The following is a 12,571-nucleotide window of genomic DNA, read 5'->3' on the forward strand; positions in this document are numbered from 1 at the left end:
GGTATGAATAGGGAGGAGCGGAGACAGATGCATAAGCAGAGTCTCAGATTGCTTGGGAAGGACCTGAGGAAGGAGGAAATTTAGGCAGCTGTGGTAAGGTGAGGGCCTTCAGCCTCCACAGCTGCCTTGTGGGGCAAGACCTACCAAGAAGAGTTGCTGCGCTCATTAGGCCTGGTGCTCTTGAGCTGACCTTGTTTCTTCTAATAAAGATTTTACCTGCCTCTCCCAGCTTTGTGTCATCTACAAATCTGATAAGCATCCCCTTTCTTCCTTCACCGAACATTCCAAACAAGTTGAAGGAAACAGAGCCTAGGGCCTTCCTATGTTTAGAAAGAGAGTGGACATTTAGCTATTTACCATGCTGCCGCTTTGCTGAAGTTCACTCCTCAGCCAAGAAAACATAAACATGGACAAAGGGGACTTCAAACCATCCTTCTACATGTTCCCAGTAAATAATAGCAGTTTACCCTGGGTGGCTATCCAAAGTAAGAATTCTTTACATTATGAATTTTGGGAGCTGCCAACACCTGTAACTCTGTAATGTTTTGAGCCATTCCACAACAGTCACCTCTGTATCCCTTGTTCTCAGCTGCTTGTCCCTTCTCTTCGCTGCCTGCCAGCATTTAAATTCCAAGCCAGCAGGATTTATAAAATGGCCTAGATAAACAGAGAACCAACAATGGTCAGCTCCCCAATCAAAGTAAAGGCGCTGTTGCTCTAGAAAGCCTTTTTAGGGTAAACCATGAAGTAATAGCTGCAAAACTATATAAATCGTAAAGCCTCCATTATAAAATGCATCTCTTCAGCATCAGTGCAATGATATCAGCAATGGGTAGTTCAGTCCTACTTGGTCTGGGTGTTTGAGACAGTTCCCCAAATCCCACAAAAAAAAAGAACTTCCCATGCATCATCTGATAGGCAGGGGGTTCAATCCTGCTTGGTCATTATTTGGCGCACCCCACAGGCCACCTTTGACAGGTGGGCAGGACCACCTACCTATCAGTCACCTGATATCATTGTGAAAGATGATGGCCTATGGGGTGGGGGGACTGACATAAAAATCTGTCCCACTATGCCGAAAAGGTTCCTCACCTCTGATCTACAACATATATGTAGAGGTCTAAACATAAACAAGTAGTATCTACATTATATGGCACACATATACAAAATCCTTCAGGAATCTGATCAATTTCCCTAAGAAAGTAGATGCCATCCTTCAGTTACATGAACTTCAGAAAGACTAATCACGTAATGGCCTTATTACTGCAGGTTGGTGACCTGCAGTATTTTACTGTTGTTGGAATATTATTTATTTATATTCATTTATTTCATGGCATTTATATGCTGTGTTGTTGTTGTTTTTAAAAAAAATTCTCAGAGAGGTTGTATGTGCCTCTAACATTTTCATGGTAATTCTGGGTCTCTTCATTTATTGAGTCAATCATTTAAATGAGCTGAAAACAAACATCTGGGATCTGGTCTTTGTCTTTACCTTTCTCTCACTTCAGGATAACTTGGCCATTACCTCATAAAAGCAGCACTGGGTGGAGTTCCCAATTCGCAACCACCGCACAGTGAGGCAAGAGTAACCCAGACCTATGTGACTAAGTGTCTTGTTCTAATCATGTTTCATCAGAAGAAATTCCCACCTATTTCAAGGGAATACACTTATGTTTACTTGTTAAATGTTTATCTCAGTCATTGAACAGCCTACAGCTGGCCCTGGATCTGTGGTTTATGCTGCTCTGCCTCTGAAGGAGTGTTGAAGGCTTTTCCTCAGAATAGGCAGAAAAGACTACGGTTTTTCACAAACAGATTGTTGCGGTTGCCTCATCTGGGCAAATGTTTACACACCCTTAATACCAAACTCTTACTTTCATCAGTATCTGTTACTAATTGGTTCAATATAAAATGAAGAATCAAAGTAGGGGGCGAAATAGCTTTAAAACCAGCAGTGCTGGAATTTTAATGCACTGAATAAGAATTGGCCATTTCATTTCCTTCTGTATTAGGGAGACTGGCTCATTTTAAAGAACAACCATCTATATAATGCAGATGGGTGGGGTTACCCTATGTTGCTGGTGCTAATGTTTAAGCAGTCTTGGACCAAAGTACTTGAAGGATTTCTTCCTCCAATATGACCCCTTACTTTGCCCATCCCCATGTTCCCTGCCCTGTACATATGAGTGGGCCTTTTCAGTGGTTGACCCCAAATTCCCGAACTGCCTTCTCCAGGAGGTGCACCTGCCTTTCTCTTTCTCATTCCCCTGGCAGAGGCTAAAAGTCATGTTATTTTAGAGCACCTTGGATATTTGTTGGATATTTGTTGACCACCCAAAGCCACAAAGTCCTCTGGATGATTCACACATTTTATTGAATACTGTGTGAATCATATAGTCCTGTGGTTCCCAATTATCTAAATACTATGGGCCTCCTGTTTTTCAAAAACCAAGCCACAGACCCCCTATTTCTGGAAAAAAAGACATCTCTATGGCAGTTTTTGGTATGTGAATGGTGTCACAGACCCCCTGGGTGGGTTACACATTAAAATATTAAACCACCAATAAAAACTTTTAAAGACTAATGAATTAGCATTAATAAACCATTAAATAATAAACATCTAAAGCCAATCTTTCAATGTCCTGCCTAAAAAACAACACAAGCAGCATTGTTGTTGTTTAGTCGTTTAGTCGTGTCCGACTCTTCGTGACCCCATGGACCAGAGAACGCCAGGCACCTCTGTCCTCCACTGCCTCCCGCAGTTTGGTCAAACTCATGCTGGTAACCTCGAAAACACTATCCAACCATCTCGTCCTCTGCCGTCCCCTTCTCCTTGTGCCCTCCATCTTTCCCAACATCAGGGTCTTCTCCAGGGAGTCTTCTCTTCTCATGAGGTGGCCAAAGTACTGGAGCCTCAGCTTCACAATCTGTCCTTCCAGTGAGCACTCAGGGTTGATTTCCTTCAGTATGGAGAGGTTTGATCTTCTTGCAGTCCATGGGACTCTCAAGAGTCTCCTCCAGCACCATAATTCAAAAGCATCAATTCTTCGGCGATCAGCCTTCTTTATGGTCCAGCTCTCACTTCCATACATCACTACTGGGAAAACCATAGCTTTAACTATACGAACCTTTGTTGGCAAGGTGATGTCTCTACTTCTCAAGATGCTGTCTAGGCCTGTCATTGCCCTTCTCCCAAGAAGCAGGCGTCTTTTAATTTCGTGGCTGCTGTCACCATCTGCAGTGATCATTGAGCCCAAGAAAGTAAAATCTCTCACTACCTCCATTTCTTCCCCTTCTATTTGCCAGGAGGTGATGGGACCAGTGGCCATGGTCTTCGTTTTTTTGATGTTGAGCTTCAGACCATATTTTGCGCTCTCCTCTTTCACCCTCATTAAAAGGTTCTTTAATTCCTCCTCACTTTCTGCCATCAAGGTTGTGTCATCTGCATATCTGAGGTTGTTGATATTTCTTCCGGCAATCTTAATTCCGGCTAGGGATTCATCCAGCCCAGCCTTTCGCATGATGAATTCTGCATATAAGTTAAATAAGCAGGGAGACAAAATACAGCCTTGTCGTACTCCTTTCCCAATTTTGAACCAATCAGTTGTTCCATATCCAGTTCTAACTGTAGCTTCTTGTCCCACATAGAGATTTCTCAGGAGACAGATGAGGTGATCTGGCACTCCCATTTCTTTAAGAACTTGCCATAGTTTGCAGTGGTCGACACAGTCAAAGGCTTTTGCATAGTCAATGAAGCAGAAGTAGATGTCTTTCTGGAACTCTCTAGCTTTCTCCATAATCCAACGCATGTTTGCAATTTGGTCTCTGGTTCCTCTGCCTCTTCTAAATCCAGGAGTTCTGGGAGTTCTCGGTCCACATACTGCTTGAGCCTTCCTTGTAGAATTTTAAGCATAACCTTGCTAGCGTGTGAAATGAGTGCAATTGTGCGGTAGTTGGAGCATTCTTTGGCACTGCCCTTCTTTGGGATTGGGATGTAGACTGATCTTCTCCAATCTTCTGGCCACTGCTGAGTTTTCCAAACTTGCTGGCATATTGAGTGTAGCACCTTAACAGCATCATCTTTTAAAATTTTAAATAGTTCAGCTGGAATACCATCACTTCCACTGGCCTTGTTATTTGCAGTGCTTTCTAAGGCCCATTTGACTTCACTTTCCAGGATGTCTGGCTCAAGGTCAGCAACCACACTACCTGGGGTATACGAGACATCCATTTCTTTCTGGTATAATTCCTCTGTGTATTCTTGCCACCTCTTCTTGATGTCTTCTGCTTCTGTTAGGTCCTTTCCACTTTTGTCCTTTATTATGGAAATCTTTGTACGAAATGTTCCTTTCATATCTCCAATTTTCTTGAACAGATCTCTGGTTCTTCCCATTCTATTGCTTTCCTCTATTTCTTTGCATTGCTCGTTTAAGAAGGTCTTCTTGTCTCTCCTTGCTATTCTTTGGAAATCTGCATTCAATTTCCTGTATCTTTCACCATCTCCCTCGCATTTTGCTTGCCTTCTCTCCCCCGCTATTTGTAAGGCCTCATTGGACAGCCACTTTGCTTTCTTGCATTTCCTTTTCATTGGGATGGTTTTCGTTGCTGCCTCCTGTATAATGTTACGAGCCTCCATCCATAGTTCTTCAGGCATTCTGTCCACCAAATCTAAATCCTTAAACCTGTTCCTCACTTCCACTGTGTATTCATAAGGGATTTGACTTAGATTGTATCTTACCGGCCCAGTGGTTTTTCCTACTTTCTTCAGTTTAAGCTTGAATTTTGCTATAAGAAGCTGATGATCTGAGCCACAGTCAGCTCCAGGTCTTGTTTTTGCTGACTGTATAGAGCTTCTCCATCTTTGGCTGCAGAGAATATAATCAATCTGATTTCGATGCTGCCCATCTGGTGATGTCCATGTGTAGAGTCGTCTCTTGTGTTGTTGGAAAAGCGTGTTTGTGATGACCAGCTTGTTCTCTTGACAGAACTCTATTAGCCTTTGCCCTGCTTCGTTTTGATCTCCAAGGCCAAACTTGCCAGTTGTTCCTTTTATCTCTTGACTCCCTACTTTAGCATTCCAATCCCCTATAATGAGAAGAACATCCTTCTTTGGTGTCACTTCTATAAGGTCTTGTAAGTCTTCATAGAATTGGTCAATTTCAGTTTCTTCAGCACAAGTAGTTGGTGCATAAACTTGGATTACTGTGATGTTAAAAGGTCTGCCTTGGATTCGTATCGAGATCATTCTATCATTTTTGAGATTGCATCCCAGTACAGCTTTCGCCACTCTTTTGTTGACTATGAGGGCCACTCCATTTCTTTTACGGGTTTCTTGCCCACAGTAGTAGATATGATGGTCATCCGAACTGAATTCACCCATTCCCGTCCATTTTAGTTCACTGATGCCCAGGATGTCAATATTTATTCTTGCCATCTCATTTTTGACCACCTCCAACTTACCCAGGTTCATGGTTCTTACATTCCAGGTTCCTATGCAATATTTTTCTTTACAGCATTGGACTTCCCTTTCGCTTCCAGGCATATCCGCAACTGAGCGTCCTTTCGGCTTTGGCCCAGCCGCTTCATCAGCTCTGGATCTACTTGTACTTGCCCTCCGCTCTTCCCCAGTAGCATGTTGGACGCCTTCCGACCTGAGGGGCTCATCTTCCAGCGTCATATCTTTTATATGCCTGTTGTCTTTGTCCATGGAGTTTTCTTGGCAGGGATACTGGAGTGGCTTGCCGGTTCCTCCTCCAGGTGGATCACGTTTGGTCAAAACTCTCCACTATGACCTGTTCATCTTGGGTGCCCTGCTCGGCATAGTTCATAGCTTCTCTGAGTTCTTCAAGCCCCTTCGCCACGGCAAGGCAGTGATCCATGAAGGGGACAAGCAGCATTACCACATTTTAAACCCAGCAGACATATTTGCTACTGCTATTTAATTTGCTGCTATTTGGTCATTCATCATTTAAAGCCACTTTGCTGTGACATTATGTTTTAACTATCATCTTATGCTTTGTTTTGTTTTTAATTATTTTGCTTTTTAAATTTAAAAAGTTAGTATTTTTTATATAGAAACACAGGATAGAAATGCTGTACTTTAGAATGAGCACAATAAATAAATGTTCACCAGGATAACTTGACAATGCAATGTCTGAAAACTGTGGATCAGTACAGGATTGGAAAACACAGAACAACAATGAAAGATTGGTTGTCTTCAGTACTCATTCAAAAGGAGAACACTGAAGCCTCACATTCCTCTTGCAAAAACTTCAGACGCTCGTGAGAAGACTAAATTGTGGCATCAGCAGTTTTGGTCCGTTTGTTTGTTTTACTTCCCTCAGCCCAGCAAGTCAGTCAGTAAACAACACTTTGACGTCTGCAAGTCACAGAGAGAAGGTGACGTTCTGTGAACAAAGCAGAGGGTCAGAACAATTGTCTTGCAACTAAATGTCATGCGTGACGACTCCTCCGTGGAGACACAGTACTCTTTTCAAATCACATGTTTCTTAGTAAGAGATGGGGAGAGACAGCGCAGATTGTGCTTTTATAAAGAATTCAAAACATTCTCACATGACTTACTACAGTGGCTGGTGTGTGCTTGAGACACTAAGAGGAACGAAATGACTCCAGCTTTGCAAGTCAAGGGTGTGTAGCTTGTTTATGGGTTGCTGTAAGGAAAAAACAGGGTTTGTTCTGCTGTAAGGCATTGGCTGAACTAGCAAATGCCTAATTTAAAAGAAAACTCAGTAGCTGCATGCTGGCCACGGTGCAATAGAGCTAAACCCATTTAAGCACGCCATATTTTCTGCTGGATTGTAGTATTTTGCTTCATTTTGTTTTCCTTTCAGATGGCACAGAGCTAGTTTTCCTCATAGTGGCATCCCCAAAGGTTCAAGCATAGACCATACTTTTAAAGCACATGACTTTCCCCAAAGAATCCTGGGAACTGTAGTTTATTAAGGGTGCTAGGAACTGTAGCTCTGTCAGAAGGTAAACTACATTCCCCAAGATTCTTTGGGGGAAGTTGTGTGCTTTAAGTATATGGTGTGGATGTGACCTAAATGTGCTGATCATGCTCGCACAGACTTTGGATACAAGTCACACTGCCTGCAGAGTAGGAGGAGGTTGAAACTGGTTTGCCCAGCTTGCTGTCTTGAAGAAGAGTTGGAAAACAGGAATTGGTTTTTTAAAAAAATAAATAGCAGATGCATTTCAAACCACCAGTCCAGATCCCAGCCAATAAATTAACTTTGGGTTAATGATTTCAGGCCAGTTGCTCTATGTCTGGTACTGCCTGTGAGCTGGTTCTGTACCCATATTACCTGCTTTACCTGTAAATTTATAGAACAATTAGGCTATTACAAAAGCACCACACATCTCCTATGCTTGCTCATCCAAATGGAAAGCATAGAACAAGCTGTCTACGTGCAGAATTAGATCTGATACATTTCACTGATGCTGGAAAAATTAGTGTTCAGTCTATAGTTTCCTTCTACCAAGAATTTGTTTTGTGAAAAAAATCCAATTAACTTTTCAAAGCAACTTTATCCAATAAGCTTGGGGTAATTCCAAAAAAATAATAATAATAAATATTGCTGCTACTTCCCCTGTATTTGGCATTTGGAGTGCTTTGAATAATAATAGAAACAAGCAGAAGTTTAGATCTTTGGGAGAGATATTTGCACAAACCGACAGTGACACTGGATACTACTGGAGGAAAAAAAGGCTTGCATACAATGGGATTGGCCAGATTTGGATAAATTGTGTTTTATGTGTCTCCCCTCCCCACCCCCCCACCTTCAAAAAAAGTTGGGCAAAGGGATTTCTGAAGTACCCACCCACACGACCTTGCATATTATATTTCCCTTTTTTTAAAAAAAAAAAATAACACTGTAATCCTTTATTTTTAAAAATGCCAATAAGTTTAATATGATATGAAACTTTAGATGGGATGGGACAGAAAGATGGAGAAAAGTTCTAACAGCTGACACAGCCACAACCCAATATCCCGCCCTTCTGCATTCTTTTAAAAGTTATCCAGAGGTATTCTATTCTTCATGAGATGCATTTAATGAAATAACAACAATCTGCACTTTTGCAGCCAGGAACAGCATCGGCTCTTTTTCAATCCTTAGCCAAAGAGAAGAGGCATATTATGCTTTTCCAAACATGGCTTTGGACCACACACACGCAAAATACACAGCTGAAGGTAAATACTGTTACTGCTCCTGTTCAGGCCCTTCTGCATCAGCAGGGCCAAAACCATTATTTATCTCTCAGCTGAGCTTCAAGTACAAGCCCTTTCCTTAAAATGGAGGAGTCAGTTCTTTACCCTCTGAGATAGATTTGCAAAGTCAGCTTTCCAATAAAGGGAAGCGAGAAAGAACTTCTGACATGAAAAGAAAGGCAAACAGAAAGTACAGAAAGAATGGGAAATCTTTAAAGAGTATCTGGAAAAACATTACAATAACAAATATCTCCTGGCAGAAATAGAATGATCCTTATAAAACAACAAATATAATGTATTTTGATATCTGACGAAAATAAAGAAAGCACTACAATAATTTGGAACTGTGTGTGAAAAAATAGTAGAAATAATAACACAATGAGTCTAATTGGAAGTCAAATGTGTTTATTTTCTTTTGTTTTCTTTTTTCTTTTTCTTTTCCTCCCCCCTTCTTTCTCTTCTTTTTCCTTTTTTGTGCCTCCTTTCTTGGTCTTTCTCTCTATGATCTGTTAAGAAAGAGCTAAAGAGATAAAAGTGTAATATGAAAACTTCAGTAAGTTAAAAGTGATGTTGTATCATTTTTCAATTACTATTTACATATTGTTAAAATTGGTTAATTGTAATGCATTGATGTAGCAATTACTGTGGGTTTTTCCTTTGTTGTTGCTGAATTCTAAATAAAGTATTATTCTTCAAAAAGAAAAAAGGGGGAAAAGAAAAAAAGGCAAATATGGTCAAGTACAACATCTATGCCTCTTCTTTTCTGCGCCCCTTTGGTTGAGATTGCCTTGCCAAAGAGGAAGTGTGCAACCCCTCAGGAACTTTTCCCCTTGCCACATTCATTCCACAAATGAGATCTGAGGTCACCATGTTCTCCTGCTTTGAAAGAGTTTTGCTACATAAGAAGAGAGACTTCTTTCACTGAATATGAAATGTTTCCTATGCAAGGAATAAGGCTGATAGCAAGGTCTCCCTGCCCAATGAAAAATGTTATGCAAGGTCTCTTCAGATAATGAGAAGGCCTTTTCTGTTCCCAGGTCAAACAATGCAGCCACACATCCATATCAGAATATCCCCCTGAAAGAGCAACTCTACCTGAGGCTTGCCTAGCCTAGATCACACCCCCCAGCCCCCATGACATGCTGACATACAGGTCACCAGTAAACCAGCATTTTGAGAAGTACCACACCTGTCTTTCTTATGCTCCCGGATTGTACTATTATTACCGGTAACAACTGGCTTGTCTTCTCTTCACTGTTCCTTTATAACGGGGGGGGGGGGGGGGAGACTTTTTAAGACCATAGGGCACATTTCATTCCATGCGTCCTTCTAGGGGGAATATGCCGATAGTGGGTGGAGCAACAGGTGTCAAAAATTTCCAGTTGTACAGAAGGTTAGTTTCTACATACACTTACCCTTCTCTATCCTCCATCCATCCAGGCAAGCCAGAGGCATTATCAGAGTTCAAGGACACATTCCAGCCAGGCAAAAAGGCTCTAGGAAGATGGGAAGCAAGGCCGGTGGGATGTGTTGTCTATGGAAAGCAGTTGTGGCTGAGGAGGGGAAGTGGCCTGGGAAGAGTTCCATATTTGGCCCCTGGGACTGAGGTTCACACCCCTGCTTTATATTTATTATTTATTTATTACATTTCTATTCTATCCCACTCTTCTTCCTAAGGAGCCCAAGTGGGGAAAAACAAATTGCCAGACCCCTTATGTGCCTGCAGTTGAAGTTTGAAAGAAACCTACGTAAGTATAGGTGCAGGGGTCTCCTCTGCAGCTGGCAGTGCTGATCTCTCCAGGCTTCTCTCTTTTTTTTTTTTTTAAAAAAAACAATTTTTATTAAATTTTCCATTTTAACAATCCAATCAAATCACATTAAGTATTCCAAATTATACAAATACATATCATATAGTCCAAATATTCTGCCAAATTATAAATTTTTATTGGGGCTTCTCATGCTTCAAGTTCAGTGGGGTTCCAATCATCTTATGTTTCTACTTCCTTGAGTTTCCAATAGTTCCTTCTTTAAATCTTCCTGTTGTTATCTTTCCTTCTTTCGTGGCCTCTCAGTGTTTCCACCGGCGAGTTGAAATAAACAATAATGTGCTTCTGTGTGAAATTTGTATGACTCTCCTTTTTTCTGCAGCTGGTAAGTCTGTTGTTTGCAGAATGTCCTCACACGCTGGTGTTTATGCCGAATCAATCCAAAAGTCCTTCTCTGGTGGCAGACGCCATCTTCACTCAGTTCCGATGAAATAAAATCTGGGCGTTTGCTCATTAGATCTCTCTGGGCTTCTCAAGTGTGTAGAGAGTACTGCATGCATTCCACTGTATGTGTGCAGATCCATTCATGCTCACGTTGAGCATGTGGATGTCCAGAATGTGGCCAGCAGGTGTGCCAGTTTCAGTGGTGAAGCCAGGCGTCAGGGATGTGGCCAGCAGTCACAGACTCACTTTCCCCTCCACATGTCCCTTGAACAAATGGGGGAAACATGTGAAGAACGCTTTCGCTTGCCTCTGTTTCTCACAGCACTGCTTGTGAGCATTGGAAGACATTATGTTAGCTTGATCAATAGAGACAAGAAGACGCCATCAGAAATTCCTTAACTTATTGAAAGGCATATACTTTCATTGCTGGCTACTGAAAGCCATTTTTTCCCACAGACTCATTCAGTAATTCATAAGGTATGTTTAAATTTGCTACATCTGGGATTCATCATCTACAGAAAACAACTCTTCATACTTCTCTGCATGTGTACCATCTGGAACCATGGCTTTGCCCCAAGAAAGGCTGGCTTTTGCTTTCACAAGGAAAGCTAGCCTCCATAGAATATGCATTTCTGCCAAGTCCAGCCAGTTTCATTGCTTAATGCAATTCATGATAACATGAGCTTTAAATCATATAATGTATGCTCCCATTTGCAGTACTATGTTTATATGTCTATGACTGTTTATGGATCAATGATATTGGTGTGATGTGTTTGAATCATAGAGTCTTAAAAAAAAAAAAGCAGCACAGTTTTAACAACAGAGCTACAATTCCCAGCATCTTTAAAAATTACTTTCCCAGGAATCCCTTGGGAAAGTCATGTGCTTTAAATGTATGGTGATCAGTCCTTAACATTCAGCAGAACATGTGAGAAATAACAAAAAAAGTTGACTTTTGTTTTCTGTATGTTCTTTCTATCATTGAAAATCATTCCCCATTATTTTCATTTACTGCTGAAATGGGGTACCTTAGACTAAAAAGGTGGAATAGAAACAGGGCTGTGTTCTCGTCCTGACTATATTTGTCAGCTACAGTGGTACCTCAGGTTAAGTACTTAATTCGTTCCGGAGGTCCGTACTTAACCTGAAACTGTTCTTAACCTGAAGCACCACTTTAGCTAATGGGGCCTCCTGCTGCCGCCGTGCCGCCGGAGCACAATTTCTGTTCTCATCCTGAAGCAAAGTTCTTAACCTGAAGCACTATTTCTGGGTTAGCAGAATCTGTAACCTGAAGCATATGTAACCTGAAGCGTATGTAACCCGAGGTACCACTGTATTCTTCTCCCCGTTACTCTCCTATGCCTTCAGCTCTACTCAACACAAGTGTGTACTGTCAATGAGTGATGGGAGTCTGTTCAATCTGGCACACCTCCGTTCCAAGACAAAAGTGTGGTGGGTCCTTATCTGAGCGGTGTTGTTTGCAGATGACGCAGCCTTGACAGCACACTCCAAGGAAGCCCTACACTGGCTCATCAGCTGTTTTGCTCATGCTTGCAGGTACTTTGACTTTACCATCAGCCTGATGAAGACGAACATCCTGGGTCAGGACGTCACCAGCACTCCATCCATCAGCATTGGTGATCACACACTTGAGGTGGTAGGCAATTTTGTCTACCCGGGTGCCACCATAACCAGCAACCTCTCCATCAATACAAGTGTATTGGCAAGGCAGCTACGGCAATGGCTTGCCTCTCCAGAAGGCTATGGGAGAATGTGATGCTAACATCCAAGATGAAGGTCTACCAGGCTTGTGGGCTCAGCATGCTGCTTTATGGAAGTGAGTCATGGGCAACTTACAACCATCAAAAGCGATGCCTCAACACCTACCTAATGTGTGTGTCAGGAATGGTATGGATATCACATGACAGGGCAGAGTTTCAAACAAGCTCACATACCCAGCACTCCTGTCTAAGCGACGTCTATGCTGGATTGGTCATGTCCACAGAATGGAAGATGCCAGGATCCCCAAGGTGAAGGACACACTTCGTAATAGCTCTGTATTACAAAGATGTCTGCAAATGTGACAAGAAGGCTGGCAACATCCATGTGGGAATCCCTTGCAGATGACCAC

The sequence above is a fragment of the Podarcis gaigeae genome (assembly GCF_964106915.1).
Source record: "Podarcis gaigeae genome assembly, chromosome: 9".
NCBI classification, from domain to species: Eukaryota; Metazoa; Chordata; class Lepidosauria; order Squamata; family Lacertidae; genus Podarcis; species Podarcis gaigeae.